Here is a 16,189-nt window from a genome sequence, read left to right on the forward strand (position 1 = left end):
AAAACACCCTGCTGTCTTTCACACCCTGCTGGTCCCTAGATGCAGCCCACTTACATCTTCCACATACTGTAAGAATGAACATTGCTGGAGAGCAGAGACTAATCAAACACACACCCTCACTGAGTTATACCAACGCACACACTGTTTTATTTTACTTTTGTTTTGTTTTAATTTATTGCACTTTTTATTTATTTTTATTTATTTATTTAGTTTATTGCACTTTTTTTGTTTTTTTTTATTGCATTTTATTTTATTTTATTGCACTATTTTTATTTAATATTTATTTTATATTTTTTTTGGCATTTTTGTTTTGTTTAATTGGATTTTATTGCACTTTTTAATTTAATTTTATTTCATATTTATTTTAATGCACCTTTTTATTTTAATTTTTATTAAATTTATTTCATTTTATTTTTGATGCATTTTGTTTTATAGAATTTTATAATTCTGTTGCAATTTATTTAAGTTTTATTACGTTTCATTTGATTTTCATTTTATTTTATTGAATTTTATAATTTTATTGCAATTTATTTTATTACATTTATTTTTATTACATTAATTTTATTATGTTTTATTTGATTATATTGTGTTGTATTTTATTTTATTTTATTTTATTGCACATTTTATTTTATTGCATTTTATTTTATTTTATTGCACTTTTTAAATGTTTAATTTAGTATTTATTTTATAAATTTTTTGCATTTTGTTTTGTTTAATTGGATTTTATTGCACTTTTAAATTAAATTTTATTTCATAATTATTTTATTGCAGCTTTTTATTTTAATTTAACTTTATTGCTTTTTATATTATTTCATTGCTCTTTTATTTTGATTAATTTAATATTTATTTAATTATTTGCATTGCACTATTTTATTTTATTTTGATGCATTTTGTTTTATAGAATTTTATAATTCTATTGCAATTTATTTAAGTTTTATTACGTTTCATTTGATTTTCATTTTATTTGATTGAATTTTATAATTTTATTGCAATTTATTTCATTACATTTATTTTTATTACATTAATTTTATTATGTTTTATTTGATTATATTTTATTGCATTTTATTTTATTTTATTGCACTTTTTTATTGCATTTTATTTTATTTTATTGCACTTTTTTATTTAATATTTATTTTATAAATTTTTTTTGGCATTTTGTTTTGTTTAATTGGATTTTATTGCACCTTTTTATTTTAATTTTTATTAAATTTATTTTATTTTATTTTTGATGCATTTTGTTTTATAGAATTGAATTTTATAATTTTATTGCAATTTATTTTATTACATTTATTTTTTATTGCATTCATTTTATTATGTTTTATTTCATCATATTTTATTGCATTTTGTTTTATTGAATTGCATGTTGTTGCATTGCATTTTATTACACTTTATTATAATGCATTTTATTGTATTACATTTGACTTTATTGCATAGCATTTTATTAAATTGCATTGCAATGCATTGTGTTGCATTTTATTTGATTGTATTTCAATGCAGTTTATTTTTGCATTGCATTGCATACACTTGTAAATCATCATATAATTGATTACATGCTGTTTAGTTAAATGGGCTACAAAGTTCAAAAAATACAGTAGTATGTACATGAATGATGAGTTTTTCTTTTTTTCTCATAAATCTGTCAGCGTTTCTATAAAAAGAGAAAAGCAGTGCATTGTTTTGGCCGCCTCTTTTGTTTCTGACAGAGTTTTGAGAACTCTATTGGTTTCAAAATTGCTTTTCTTAGAGTATCTTGTCATGATTTGGAGGACAAGAGGGAAAGAAAAGGGCAGATCTGATGATTACATTCCTCTGTGTCCATCTGGATCTGCTGATGGAGGTTGAGCAGAGGTTGAGGAACATCTGAAAGAAAAGAAAAAGACATAAATAAATCAAAATAAGCAACTGTTCAATGTTTCTGGCACATCTTTAAACATTCGTCAGACAGTCAAGCATTTAGTAGCCCTGTCATATAAATTATTGCAAATGTATCGCTTTATTTTATTGATGGATAATTTAGTAAGTGATAAATCCAAATCTGCACAATACAAATTACAGGTTGTTATTTTTAGGCTGAATTGCGATATACAAAATATATGACAGTTTTATTGCGTTCCTTGCAGATTAAATTGGTTTTCTGTGCATATTATCTTTATATGTCTTATCTATATGCACTGATGTTGATTATTGAACAGTGTTTTTATTTTTATTTTTTCAATAATATATTAAATGGGCCATATTTTTACCCACCGTCTGCAAAGTAACTTTATGAACACAAATATAGTGAATGAATATGTGCTGTGAGTTTAACATCGTGAAATTATTGCTGTTAGTATAATTAACTGCATTTGTGTTGTGTGTTGTTTTATTTAAAAATATAATAAAACAAAATAATCATTCATAATATTAATAATCATGACAACAACAGCTTTAATAATATTTATTTATTTTTTGTATATTTTTATGTATTTTATCTATTTATTTTACTATTTATTTTTTCTATGAATTTATTCATTTATTAATTATTTTATTTATTTATTTTATCTATTTATTTATCTATTTATTAAATTGTCTATGGGTTTCTATCTATGAATATCTATTTATTTTATCTATGCCTTTATTTATTTATTCATCTGTTTTTTTTATCTATTATTTATTTATTTATTTATTTATTTATTTATTTATTTATCTATCTATTTTTTATTTATTATTTATTTATTTTTATCTATCAATTTTTATTTATTTATTTATTTTTGTTTATTTATCTATCTATCTATCTATGCATTTATTTATTTATTTGTTTATTTATTTATTTATGTTGTCTTAGGATTTATTTATTTTATCTATAAATATCTATTTATTTTATCTGCGTTTTATTTATTTATCTATTTATTATTTATTATTTATTTTTATCTGTTATTTATTTATTTATTTTTACCTATCATTTTTTATTTTTACATTTTTGTATGTATTTATTTATTTATTTATTTTATCTTTAAATATTTATTTATTTTATCTGCGTTTTATTTGTTCATCTATTTATTTTTTATCTGTTATTTATTTATTTATTTTTATCTATCATTTTTTATTTTTTATTTTTTTTTTATGTATTTATTTATTTTATCTATGAGTTTATTTATTTTATTTTATTTTGTTGCTGTTAAAAGCATAGGAAAACATGACTGAAATGAAAACAAAAACAACCAACAAAATATAACTAAATATACTTCTATAAGATCAGAAAACCACTTGTGAACCTATATGCAAGTCTTAACAACAGGGTTACAGGCATCATAATTAATACATTAATAGATGTTGTAAGTTGTTTTTCAGAAGTGAATCTTTCTTCAGTCCCTGATCTGCATTTGAGTGAACAGATCTCTGCTCTCTGCCAGTTTTTACTACGCTTTTCATTCTGTTTTGTGTTAAGAATTCATCATTTTTTGCTTGTGTTTTGTCCGTCAGAAGGTTTGCGAGAAGCCAGGAGATTCGGCCAGATTCTCCAGAAATCACAATCGTTGTCTTTCTCTATATAAAACAATGATTTTTTTCCCTCTCTGATAACTAATTGAGCTGTTTTCCCTGTGAGTCAAGAGCTGACTCATTTATTTTCCTGGAATTATGTCTGTTCCTGCAGAAGATAGTTATTAAAATGAGTGTAATTTATCAGCGAGGCATTAAAGCAGCATCTGCAGCAGGGCGTGAAGGTGATTCTGTTCACACACGATTATGATGACAATAAATGCACTTATGGGGTTATTACTGATGATTATGATGGGCCTATACTGTATGTGAACTGGAGTACTTATTATAGCAATGATTTATTGGTTTTTGCATGAATCACATATTATTCTGATGTTTGTTGATCTGATGCATCAGTTTTTTGCTGTTGTTTTAAATATCGCCCCGTTTGTGAGTTTGCTTTACTGTTTAGTAAACAAAACAATTATAACATTGAGTGACTTATGTTTTATTTTTCCACCAGTGAAAATTATTGCAAAAGAAGACAGAAAATCTAACTTTTTATTCAGTCATTTTACATGCTGATGTGCTCAATTTAAGATTTTTTTGATTGACTTCACTTTAAAAGCAATGGGTTTACTTATTTTTGTAAGCGATTAGTTGACTTTACTTTAAGAAGTGAGTAAACTTGTTGCTTTTAAAGTGATTAGTTGAGTCAAAAAATTGAGTAAACACATTGTTTTTAAAGCGATTAGTTGACTTCACTTTAAAAAGTGAGTAAACCTATTGCTTTTAAAGCGATTAGTTGAGTCAAAAAATTTAGTAAATCTGTTGCTTTTAAAGCGATTAGTTGACTTTAATAAGTGAGTAAATCTGTTGCTTTCAAAGCGATTAGTTGACTTTAATAAGTGAGTAAATCTGTTGCTTTCAAAGCGATTAGTTGACTTTAAAAATTGAGTAAATCTGTTGCTTTTAAAGTGATTAGTTGAGTCAAAAAATTGAGTAAATCTGTTGCTTTTAAAGCGATTAGTTGAGTCAAAAAATTGAGTAAATCTGTTGCTTTTAAAGCGATTAGTTGACTTTAATAAGTAAATAAATCTGTTGCTTTCAAAGCGATTAGTTGACTTTAAAAAGTGAGTAAATCTGTTGCTTTTAAAGTGATTAGTTGACTTAAAGTGAGTAAACCTGTTGCTTTTAAAATGATTAGTTGACTTCACTTTAAAAAAGTGAGTAAACCTGTTGCTTTTAAAATGATTAGTTGACTTAAAGTGAGTAAACCTGTTGCTTTTAAAACGATTAGTTGACTTAAAGTGAGTAAACCTGTTGCTTTTAAAACGATTAGTTGACTTAAAGTGAGATAAACCTGTTGCTTTTAAAACGATTAGTTGACTTAAAGTGAGTAAACCTGTTGCTTTTAAAACGATTAGTTGACTTCACTTTAAAAAAGTGAGTAAACCTGTTGCTTTTAAAGCGATTAGTTGACTTTACCTAAAGTGAGTAAACCTGTTGCTTTTAAAGCGATTAGTTGACTTTACCTAAAGTGAGTAAACCTGTTGCTTTTAAAGCGATCAGTTGACTTTACCTAAAGTGAGTAAACCCATTGATTTTATAGCGAATAGTTGACTTTAAAAAAAAAAATGAGTAAACCTGTTGTTTTTAAAGAGATCAGATGACTTTGAAAGTAAGTGATTTGTTGACTTAACTTTAAAAAGTGAGTAAACCCATCAAAGTAAACGGTTTACTCACTTTTTAAAGTCAACTAATTGCTTTAAAAGTGATGGGTTAACTCACTTTTTTAAAAGCAATTAGTTGAGTTTAAAAAGTGAGTAAACCCATCACTTTTAAAGTGATTAGTTGATTTTACCTAAAAGAGTTAACCTGTTACTTTTACATTGATTAGTTGACTTTTTTTAAAAGTGAGGAAACCAGTTACTTTAAAAAATTTAGTTGACTTTACATAAAGTATGTAAACCTATTGCCTTAAAATCATTAAGTAAATGCATTATGTGCATAGTTATAAATTAAGTCAACTTAACCATTGCAAGTTACAATGAATTAACTCACTTTATAAAGTAAAGCCAACTAATCGGTTTAAAAGCAATGGATTTAGTCACTTTTAGTTGCTTTTTTTTAATCACTTTATTGCAGTGCAGGTAAATGTGTCGTCTTCCAGTCAGAACATGAATAGTGAGCCTCCGTTTGGAGCGATTAGAGGAAAGTCAGATTTATCAGTGATAATTGAGATGTCACAGGGAGTGGAGGCCTGGTTCTGCTTGGCTTCACAATCATACTGGATCTGTTATTTGTTTTTCCATCTGTTCGGAATAAAAGAGGGAGGCTCTGTTGTCTCTCAGACAGTGTGATGTCACTGCTGGAGAACTGCGGAGGACCCGAGCTGGGCTTTTTCCTACTGTATTGTACTGTACTGTAGTAAAACACCGCGTTTATCAGGCTTATCTACAAGAAGACCGGCTGATTCGAGGATTGATTTATTGTGTCTTTGCTCAGTGGTTGGCAAGAGAAAGAGGGACAACATCTAGTAGTATGAGTCTGAAATTATAGTCATGGTGTTGATCTATTGCGTTACTTCTAACAAATGCATATAGAAATAGTTGAAGTCAGAATTATTAGCCCCCCTGTTTATTTTTCCCCCCAACTTCTGTTTAACGGAGATAAGATTTTGTTCAACACATTTCTGCACATAATAGTTTTAATAACTCATCTCTAATAACTGATTTATTTTATCTTTGTCATGATGACAGTAAATAATATTAGACTAGATATTCTTCAAGACACTTCTATACAGCTTAAAGTGATATTTAAAGGCTTAACTAGGTTAATTAGGTGGTTTGTTCTGTAGACTATCGGGAAAAATAGCTAAAAGGGGCTAATAATATTGACCTTAAAATGATGTTTAAAAAATTTAAAACTGCTTTTATTCTAGCCGAAATAAAACAAATAAGACTTTCTCCAGAAGAAAAAATATTATCAGACATACTGTGAAAATTTCCTTGCTCTGTTAAACATCATTTGGGAAATATTTAAAAAAGGAAAAAAAATTGAAAGAGGGGCTAATAATTCTGACTTAAACTGTATACTGCTTATAATACACTTTTAGTTTGGGTCAGACTTAATTCGTTAAATCGTAAAAGCTAATTTCCTCTAGGAGATGTTATAAATAAAATAAACAATATATATTTGTTTACTTTACTACATTTTTTTGATCCTCTGTTCTCTCTGGATGGAATTAGCTTTAATTATTGAATGATTTTTTAACTCCCGATGACAATTTTGATTAATTAATTAATTTATTTATTTATTGATTTATTTATGTTTACTTCAGAACAATCCTCAGTATTTTGACATAAAAGGTTTTGAGAAGATATAATGTGATTTTAAATAGTGAAAAATAGCACACCTAAATTAATTAGTAAAATTATTATTAAAGATGACGAAAAAGAGAGACATAAAAATATTACAATTTGTATAAAGTGTGTGTGCATGTGTGTGTGTGTGTGTGTGTGTGTGTGTGTGTGTGTAACTGCTGTTTTTATCTTTTAAACTTTGCAAAAAGTTGCAAATGAATTTTTATTACAGTTAAATGTAAAACCTCCCACTTTAGTTATTTAAAGTAAAAATAAATGTCCTTTTTTCAATAACAGCTATAAAGAAATGCTGTTTTATTGATGGATGTAATCAAAAACAATGGTCCCAACGTATTTCCTGTTTTACATTTTTAATTTCTATAGCTTCAGACAATCCAAAAAGGTCCACATATTGATAAATAATGTTATAATCGCTGCTTTAACATTAAGATATGATTGAATTGTCTCATGTTACAGTTATGAAATAGTTTGACGAGCAGGAAATGTTCATGGGCCAGTGACAGGGCCACATTGAAAAGGTTTAGTTTAGCTAAAGCTGTAAAATATACTTGGTTTTAAAATTCTATTTTAAATAAATTAAACATTCTATTAAACAAAGGCAGCTGAATTACAACGTATCACTATTTCCACTAAGTTAATCGGCACAACTGATTTCAGCATTGCTGATAGTGATCAGAAATGTTTCTTGATCGTCAAATCATCATATTAGACCTATTTCTGAATGAGTTGAACAACAAATTCAGGAATAAATTACATTGTACAGTAAATTCACATAGAAAATGGCTCGTTTAAAGGTCCCATGAAATTAAAATTAAGTTTTTTAGATGTTAGTATTGTTACGACTCTGGTCTATGGTCAAGGCTGCAACATAAAAGAACACTGGACAAATAAAACGTACTTCTATAACCCTTGGATTCAGGTCTGTTTATTTGTGTCTTTCCTTTTTTTTTTTTAATCACCCAAAACGTGAAGCCAGCTTAAAGAGGACCCACAGAAAAATAATAAACAAAAAGTACACTCTAACCAAACACCCAAATGAAACCAACTACACTTAACAAAATAAGAGAAATAAAAATACAAAATCTTCCCCTATACCTCCCTCACTATGCATAAAAAAACATAAAATAAAAGTGTGGCGTCCAACCCCTACTGTTTCTGACCGTGTACTGAATTCAATATTTACTATATCCACAACAAACAAACAAACCAAAAACAAAATAACAAGAAGGGGGGACACGGATGGGTACACAACATAGTCAATTTATACACGGGAAACACCATCAAAAATAACACTTAGCAACAATATAGTTTTTATATCACGCAAAACAACACGCCAACCAACTCACTCTCACGCCCGTTTTCCTTTTTTTTTTAAACGACGGCCCTGGGTCACTCCAGCCAATCCCAGGGCATGTCGTCTGCATAAATAGGGCGGGGCCTGTAGATGTAAAGAAACAGGGGGGGGGGGGGGGGGGGGGCTAAAACATACCTGCCAATGCACAGTATCAAGATTGTTAGTTTTTAGGATTTCTATAAGCTAGTGGGCACCAAAAAAATTCATTTTTAGGGGATTTAAAACCGATATAAACATGTGAAGCCTGTAGTTTTTCCACTTTCATCTAAATGGATCAACTGTTTTATTCATGTCACCTCATACTTTACTTTCGCAACAGATTTTCTGTCCAATCAAATGCTCTCTAGTTTCTGACATGCCCCGCCTCTTTCTCATTTGCTTTTCATTTGATGTACTTGAGCTCAACCACTCTCATTGGCAGAGCTGTGATTAAAGGCAATTTTTTAAAGGGGAGGAGCTACTCTGTGTCCCGCCCTCTCCTTGTGATTCAGTTGAATTTGTCGAATAAAATGCACATTCACAGGACCTTTAAATTCGAATATAATTTGACAATAGTAAACATTTGCTGCATTTGTTGATCAAATAAACATGAAATGTGATGCCCTGCGGATTGCAGTGTTTACAGAGGTGAAATGTGCTGATTTCAGCTTCTTTTTTCTGACTGCAGCTCTTCTGCTCTGTTTCAGATCCGTCATCGGCTCAGATGTGATGGGAATCTTCAGCATCTGCTCGCACACAGTCACATTTGTCTGGTAAAGATCATGCAGTTTCATCAAATAAACCTTGGCTCTCTCTCACATGAACACATTCGCTCTGGATCGCATTATTGAGGGATCCGTACAGTAAATAAAATCTGCGCAGATTTACACAGTCTGAATTTATTGCCGAAGTGCCGTCGATGTCACTCAGCGCAGAGATTCGGGACTGTACAGTCTGTCCAGCTGTGAATGGACGAGATTCACGTGTTATCAGCCTCTGTCTGACGTTTGCAGCGTTGATAAGGGTTGCCAGGTTGTCGAAACAAAACTAGCCCAAAGGCCAGTCAATGCTAGTCCAATAATATACAGCACTCCATAGATTACAGCCTGTTCAAACTGGGGGTCGGCATCAACATTCATTCATTTTCCTTCAGCTTTGTCTCTTATTTATCAGGGATCGCCACTGCAGAATGAACCGTCAACTATTCCAGTATATGTTCTACACAGCGGATGGACTTCCACCAGCAAGCCAGTACTGGGAAACACCCATATACACTCACTCGCGCACACACACACACACACACACACACACAGACACAGACACACACACACAGACACACACACACTACAGCCAATTTAGTTAATCAATTCCCCTATAGTGCATGTGTTTGTACTGTGGGGGAAACCGGAGCACCCGGAAGAAACCCACGCCAACATGAGGAGAACATGCAAACTCCATACAGAAATACCAGCTGACCCAGCCGGGACTCGAACCAGCAACCTTCTTGCTGTGAGACCACAGTGCTAACCACTGACTTAAAGACTTAAAGTCTTAGCAACTTGAAATTAATTTTAAATAAACAATTTTAAATGTAAAATGAACATTAAAGATACGAATTAGATTCTAAATCGACAGACTTTCCTCTTTACATTGCATATACTTTTCCTGTTATTATTTGGCAACAATCCTGGAGAGTCCTGCCAGTCCGTTACCATGGAAACCAAAACAGCCACACACACTCAGTGTCTCCTATTGAGTGCCTGTGCCCCTGTGCCTAACAAATAATGAGCTTACTCTGTTTCATTGTCTTAACACAGTTTTTATATCATTGGTAGAATATAAATTTGGTAGAGTAAAACTGTCACCACATTTAATGCATTTAAATATAATCATTAAAATAAATTATAAATTACTTAGACTTTTCATAGCATATGTATATATATATATATATATAGTCACCTTAGAATTAATATTCTATCTGGCATTTTTGTCAATTGAGTTATTCGCATATTCTTATTAAATGACAACTTATTTACATTATGGGATGTTTTTTTTTTATATAAGTTGTTAACATTTTAAGACTTTTTATTTACAAAACAAATGTTTTACACATACTGTTTGCTATGGAAGGGAAAAACTTTGAAGCTCAATATCTCAAAATCATTCAGAACGCAAATAGAACCATATAATTCCAAGGTGACGAGATGTGTGTGTGTGTATGTGTGTGTGTATATATATATATATATATATATATATATATATATATATATATATATATATATATATATATATATATATATATATATGTATATATATATATATATATATATATTTATTTATAAACAGCTACTCTCTGATGATTTATATATAATATATAACAAATTTTATACACATATATGAGAAATATATTTAAGCACATAAAGTGCAATTTAAAGGCTTAAAATTAATTAGGCAAGTTAGGGTAATTAAGCGAATCTGTATATTACAGTGGTTATATATATATATATATATATACACACACACAACAGTTCTCTCTGGTTCTCGAATCTGATTGGCTGTTAGCTGTGCGATATTCTGCAATATCTGCACTCGTGCAGCCTCTTCACACCTGTGTATTACTCTGCCCACATAGTGTCAGCAGATCAATAAACTCACTACAGTTTGACAAATATTGCAGCTGTTGGATAACATATTGTAAAGACTTTTTAGGCAAGAATGTAGTTGTTTGGATTTTGCAGTTTGTTTATAAGGACAGTGCCTATTGTAAATATTTATAGTTCCGGAGATTTAGCGTGTTGGCATCCATCAGCCTGTCATTGAGCTGAGCAAAGACGGTTGACGTTGTCCACACAGAGTCCGCAGAATAAGCTCTTAGAGGAGAAAAGATCGGCGTATTTTCTATATCTACAGCTGATCAGATAATTCTTAAAGTGGTAAGTGACATTCTGTCGATCTCTCTCTTTTGTATGTTGTAGTGCTGTATTTATACCATAGTAACTGTAGTGTATTGAGTGTGAGATGGGTGTATCAAGAATGAATGTATTTTGTGTTGGCCACTCTTTGTATAACCCTGAATTACTTTTTGGTTGGCCATCTGTTTGTTTCTAACAAGTCTCCTGTTTTCACTACTGCAGACTAGTTCAGTAAACAGAAAGAAAGAAAAAATGCCCGCATGTGTGAAGCAAACACAAACACAACAGTAATCTGCTAGTGTTTGCTTTGCTTTGGCTTTTTCAGGGTTAATTATTGTGATCTCCGGATCGCAACAGAGAAACACTGGGAAATCTCTGTAGACTGATGGCATTTCATGCTGTTCAGTCTTATAATCTTAATATGTGAGCAACATCAGCTGTTTAGTCATCACTTTAGACATTACGCTAGAGAATCACTCCAATACTAGCTCTAAAGAGACGTTGGTGAAGTAGCGACTCTTTCTGTTGTTCTAACTTTAGCTGCAGATGTGAATGAACGGCGGAAGAAAGTAGTTCCTCTTACAGAAGGGTTTTTAGACTCTCCATGTTTGATTTTCTTTTTATATGCACTATTATACCATCGAACTGTTGTATAAATGCAATATCACACGAGTAGCAGTGGCTTATGGCTGTATATTGTCACTGCACACCTCCCACCAGTGCCGATATACAGCTATATTGCACTGCTACTCATGTGATATTGCTCATATATATATTTATACAGTGTGTGTGTATATATATATATATATATATATATATATATATATATATATATATATATATATATATATATATATATATATATAATCTTTTGACAGCTTTGATGAATAAAAACCCCTGTGCTGTATGTGAAAAGGTTGTTTTTTGCTGCTGGTCAGTCTGATCTGATCAAGTGTTTGAGATCCTCATTGGCTGTAATCCAGTGTGGTTGTCGTCGTCGGTCAGCGTGAAAACGTTCACAGTTTTGCCGATCTTTTCAGCCGAGCTCAAAATCCCGAAAGAAAGAAAAGAAACTGCTCTCCATGCTCTCGCACTAATGCCGTCTTTCATCTCTGCGGTCTCTGCCATCCCAGACGCATCTCCATGGCAGAGTGCAGAAAAAAAAAAGCGAGTGTGATGTCATCGCCGGACAGCTTTATTTTGCTGGAAGACGAGGACTGTGGGAGCGCAGGATTTCTGGCAGGTCAGAGGAACCCGAGAGGAAGATGCTACTGTACGCCATTGTGCCTCTGCTGTACCTGCAGTCAATGCGCCTCTGAAGGTTACGGTTTGCATGACAAAAGAAGTCCGACTGGAGCAAAGGCGCGCTCTTAAACGCAGGTTGACCGCGGAGCATGAGAGTCCCGCGGTGTGAAACTCTGCCCCCTCGCCCACTTCTGAGTTTGGGGGTTTCTTGTGCTCACTTGTTGCTGAAATAACTGGAATGGAGCTTTGTTTGCTTGATTGCTTATTTGTTTGTGAGGTGCACAGAGAACTGTTACATGGAAAATAGAGGAGAAAAGATAGGGTCTGGTTGGTTTGGTTATTTTTATTTGTTTATTTTTTTGTGTTTCTTGTTTTGTTTTATTTTGTTTTGTTTTCAGTTTGTTTTGTGTTTTTTTTTTGTTTTTAGTTTTTTTTTAGTTCGTTTTGTGTTTTTTTTTTGTTTGTTTTTGGTTTGGTTTGTTGTCGGTTTGTTTTGTTGTGTTGTTTGTTTTATTTTGGGTTTTTTCAGTTCGTTTTGTGTTTTTTTTTTTGTTTGTTTTTTTTCAGTTTGTTTTGTTTTGTGTTTTTTTGTTTTATTTTGTTTTTTTCAGTTTGTTTTGTTTTGCTTGGTTTGTTTCTGGTTTGTTTTGTTGTCGTTTTGTTTTTTGTTTTGTTTGTTTTATTTCCTTTTTTTCAGTTTGTTTTGTTTTGTGTTTTTTGTTTTGTTTTGTTTGTTTTATTTAGTTTTTTTCAGTTTGTATTGTGTTTTTTTTGTTATGTTTGTTTTATTTAGTTTCATTTTGTTTTGTTTGGTTTGTTTTAAGTATTTGTTGTCGGTTTGTTTTGTTTTGTGTTTTTTGTTTTCTTTTGCTTGTTTTCTTTTGTTTTTTTCTGGTTGTTTTGTGTTTTTTGTTTTGTTTGTTTTATTTTGGTTTTTTTCAGTTTGTTTTGTTTTATTTGTTTTATTTTGTTTTGATTGGTTTGTTTTGTTTTTGGTTTGTTTTGTGTTTTTTGTTTTGTTTGTTTTATTTTGTTTTGTTTTCGGTTTGTTTTGTTTTGTGTTTTTTGTTTGTTTTATTTTGTTTTGTTCGTTTTGTGTCGGTTTATTTTGTTGTGTTTTTTTGTGTTGTTTTCGGCTTGTTTTCAGTTTGTTTTATTTTGTTTTGTTTTCGATTTGTTTTGTTTTTGGTTTGTTTTTTGTTTTGTTTGTGTATTAAATAATTTGTTTGTTTGTTTTTTGTTGCAAAAATCACAAATTATTGTTTCTCTTGTTTTTTGTTTTGTTAATTAACATTTTATTTCATTATTTTTCGTAATTTTCATATTTTTATTTTGGTGTGTTTATTTTAGCATTGTGATCTTAAGTTTTTTTTTTAAACTTTCAATTGTTTCTTTGTTATTATAAAATGTCAACATTTTTATAATTTTCGATTTCCTTGATTTTCCCCCTCTCTTTTCAAGCTCAAATGAATCCGTATGAAAGACTCTCATCTCCACCTATTCTACTGTAGCAAACACACAACCCAGCCTCTTCTGTGCTGGATTAAACACAACTGTAGGGATATCTTTAATCCAGCAGCACTTTAATATGTGGGTATAAGTGCTCAGATCAGCTCTTGAGCATCTGTATGTGCCTGCAGTTGTTTGTAATAGTGATGGTGTAAGGAGAGACACCCTTTTTCTCTTTCTGACCTCTTCCTTCTCAGTCCATCTGGCTTGTGTTTGTTTGGCTATGTCTGGACTCTTCAAACTTCTGCTTTGGGGTCCAGATGTCCTCTATGGGTCATGTGTGTGATGAGGAAACATCATGATGATCCCTGGAGATCAGTGTCTTTTTAACCAATTTAAGTTTAAATAACCTAGCATTTCCTAGAGTTTAACAAATACATTTTTCTGGTAGCCAGATAAAAGTATTTTTTAAACCTCCCAACTCCACATTTTTGTGTTGTTTTGGTTGGTTTTGTTTGGGTTTTGGTTGGCTTTGTTTGTGTTGGTTTGTTTTGGGTTTTGATTGGTTTGGTATAGCCTTTTGGTTTGGTTGGGTTCAGGCTTGGTTTGGTTTTGGTTGGGTTTTGTTTGGTTGGTTTTGTTTTGGGTTTGTTTTGTTTTGGGGTTTTTTTTTGGTTTGGTTTTGTTTGGGTCGATTTGTTTTGTTTTGGTATTGTTTTTTTGGTTTGGTTTGGTTTGGGCTTGTTTTTGTTTTTTGTTTTGGTTTGGGTTGGTTTGGTATAGTGTTTTTGTTTTGGATTTGGTTTGCTGGGTTTTGGGTTCGGTTTAAGTTTAGGTTGGTTTTGGTTTGGTTTGGTTTTGTTTTGTTTTGGGTTTGTTTGTTTTTTTGTTTTTTTTTTTTTTGCTTTTTGGTTTTGTTTGGGTTGATTTGTTTTGTTTTGGTATTGTTTTTTTGGTTTGGTTGGTTTTGTTTTGTTTTGGGTTTATTTTGTTTTGGTTTTTTCTTTTGGTTTGGTTTGGTTTGGGTCGGTTTGTTTTGTTTTGGTATTGTTTTTTTGGTTTGGTTTGGGCTTGTATTTGTTTTTTTTTTGGTTTGGGTTGGTTTGGTATAGTGTTTTTGTTTTTGTTTGGATTTGGTTTGGGATTTGGTTTGCTGGGTTTTGGGTTCGGTTTAGGTTTGGGTTGGTTTTGATTTGGTTTGGTTGGTTTTGTTTTGTTTTGGGTTTTTTTTGGTTTGGTTTGGTTGGTTTCGTTTTGTTTTGGGTTTGTTTTGTTCTGGGGTTTTTTTTTTGGTTTGGTTTGGTTGGTTTTGTTTTGTTTTGGGTTTGTTATGTTTTTGTTTGTTTTTTTGGTTTGGTTTGGTTTTGTTTGGGTCAGTTTGTTTTGTTTTGTTTTGGTATTGTTATTTTGGTTTGGTTGGGGCTTGTATTTGTTTTTTGTTTTGGTTTGGGTTGGTTTGGTATAGTGTTTTTGTTTTGGATTTGGTATGGGAATTTGTTTTGTTTGGTTTTGTTTTGGTTTGGTTTGGTTTTGGTTTGGTTGGTTTTGGGTTCGGTTTTGGTTTGGGTTGGTTTGGTATAGTGTTTGTGTTTTGGATTTGGTTTTGTTTGGTTTTGTTTTGGTTTGGTTGGTTTTGGGTTCGTTTGGGTTGGTTTGGTATTGTTATTTTGGTTTGGTTGGGGCTTGTATTTGTTTTTTATTTTGGTTTGGGTTGGTTTGGTATAGTGTTTTTGTTTTTGGTTTGGGATTTGGTTTTGTTTAGTTTTGTTTTGGTTTGGTTTTGGTTTGGTTGGTTTTGGGTTCGGTTAGGTTTAGGTTTGGGTTGGTTTGGTGTTGTTATTTTGGTTTGGTTGGGGCTTGCATTTGTTTTTTGTTTTTGTTTAGTTTATTTTTGTTAGTTTGGTTTTGGATTGGTTTTGATTGCATAGGTTTGGGGGGGGGGTTTGTTTTGTGTTTTATTTACAAGATACTGGGAGAAACATATATAGATGAATTATTCTGAATATAATATAAATATGCATCTAGAAATGATTAAAATGGGTAGGGTTTGTTTGTTTGTGTGCGACGAGAGCGGACTTTTTAACCATTTAAAAATAATAAAAATGTTTAAATAACCCATCATTTCCTCGAGTGTAACAGCTAAGTTTTATGCATTTGTGACTATTTACTTGACTTGCGTGTATTGACTCATTTGCAAACATCCAGAGTACTTCACTTAAAATACATTGACAAGCATTTTAAAGACAGCCGAAGTCAAGAAAATACTAAAATATACAATTAAAACCAGTCAGAAATGTAGTAAATATTTGATGGAGAAATTAGTAAATATTTGAGTCAGACATTGTAGCGTCAGATTTGTTCAAATACAACATTTCAAAGCTTTTCCAATACGAGATGTATATGTT

This window comes from Danio aesculapii, chromosome 12 (assembly GCF_903798145.1).
Source record: "Danio aesculapii chromosome 12, fDanAes4.1, whole genome shotgun sequence".
Lineage (NCBI taxonomy): Eukaryota > Metazoa > Chordata > Actinopteri > Cypriniformes > Danionidae > Danio > Danio aesculapii.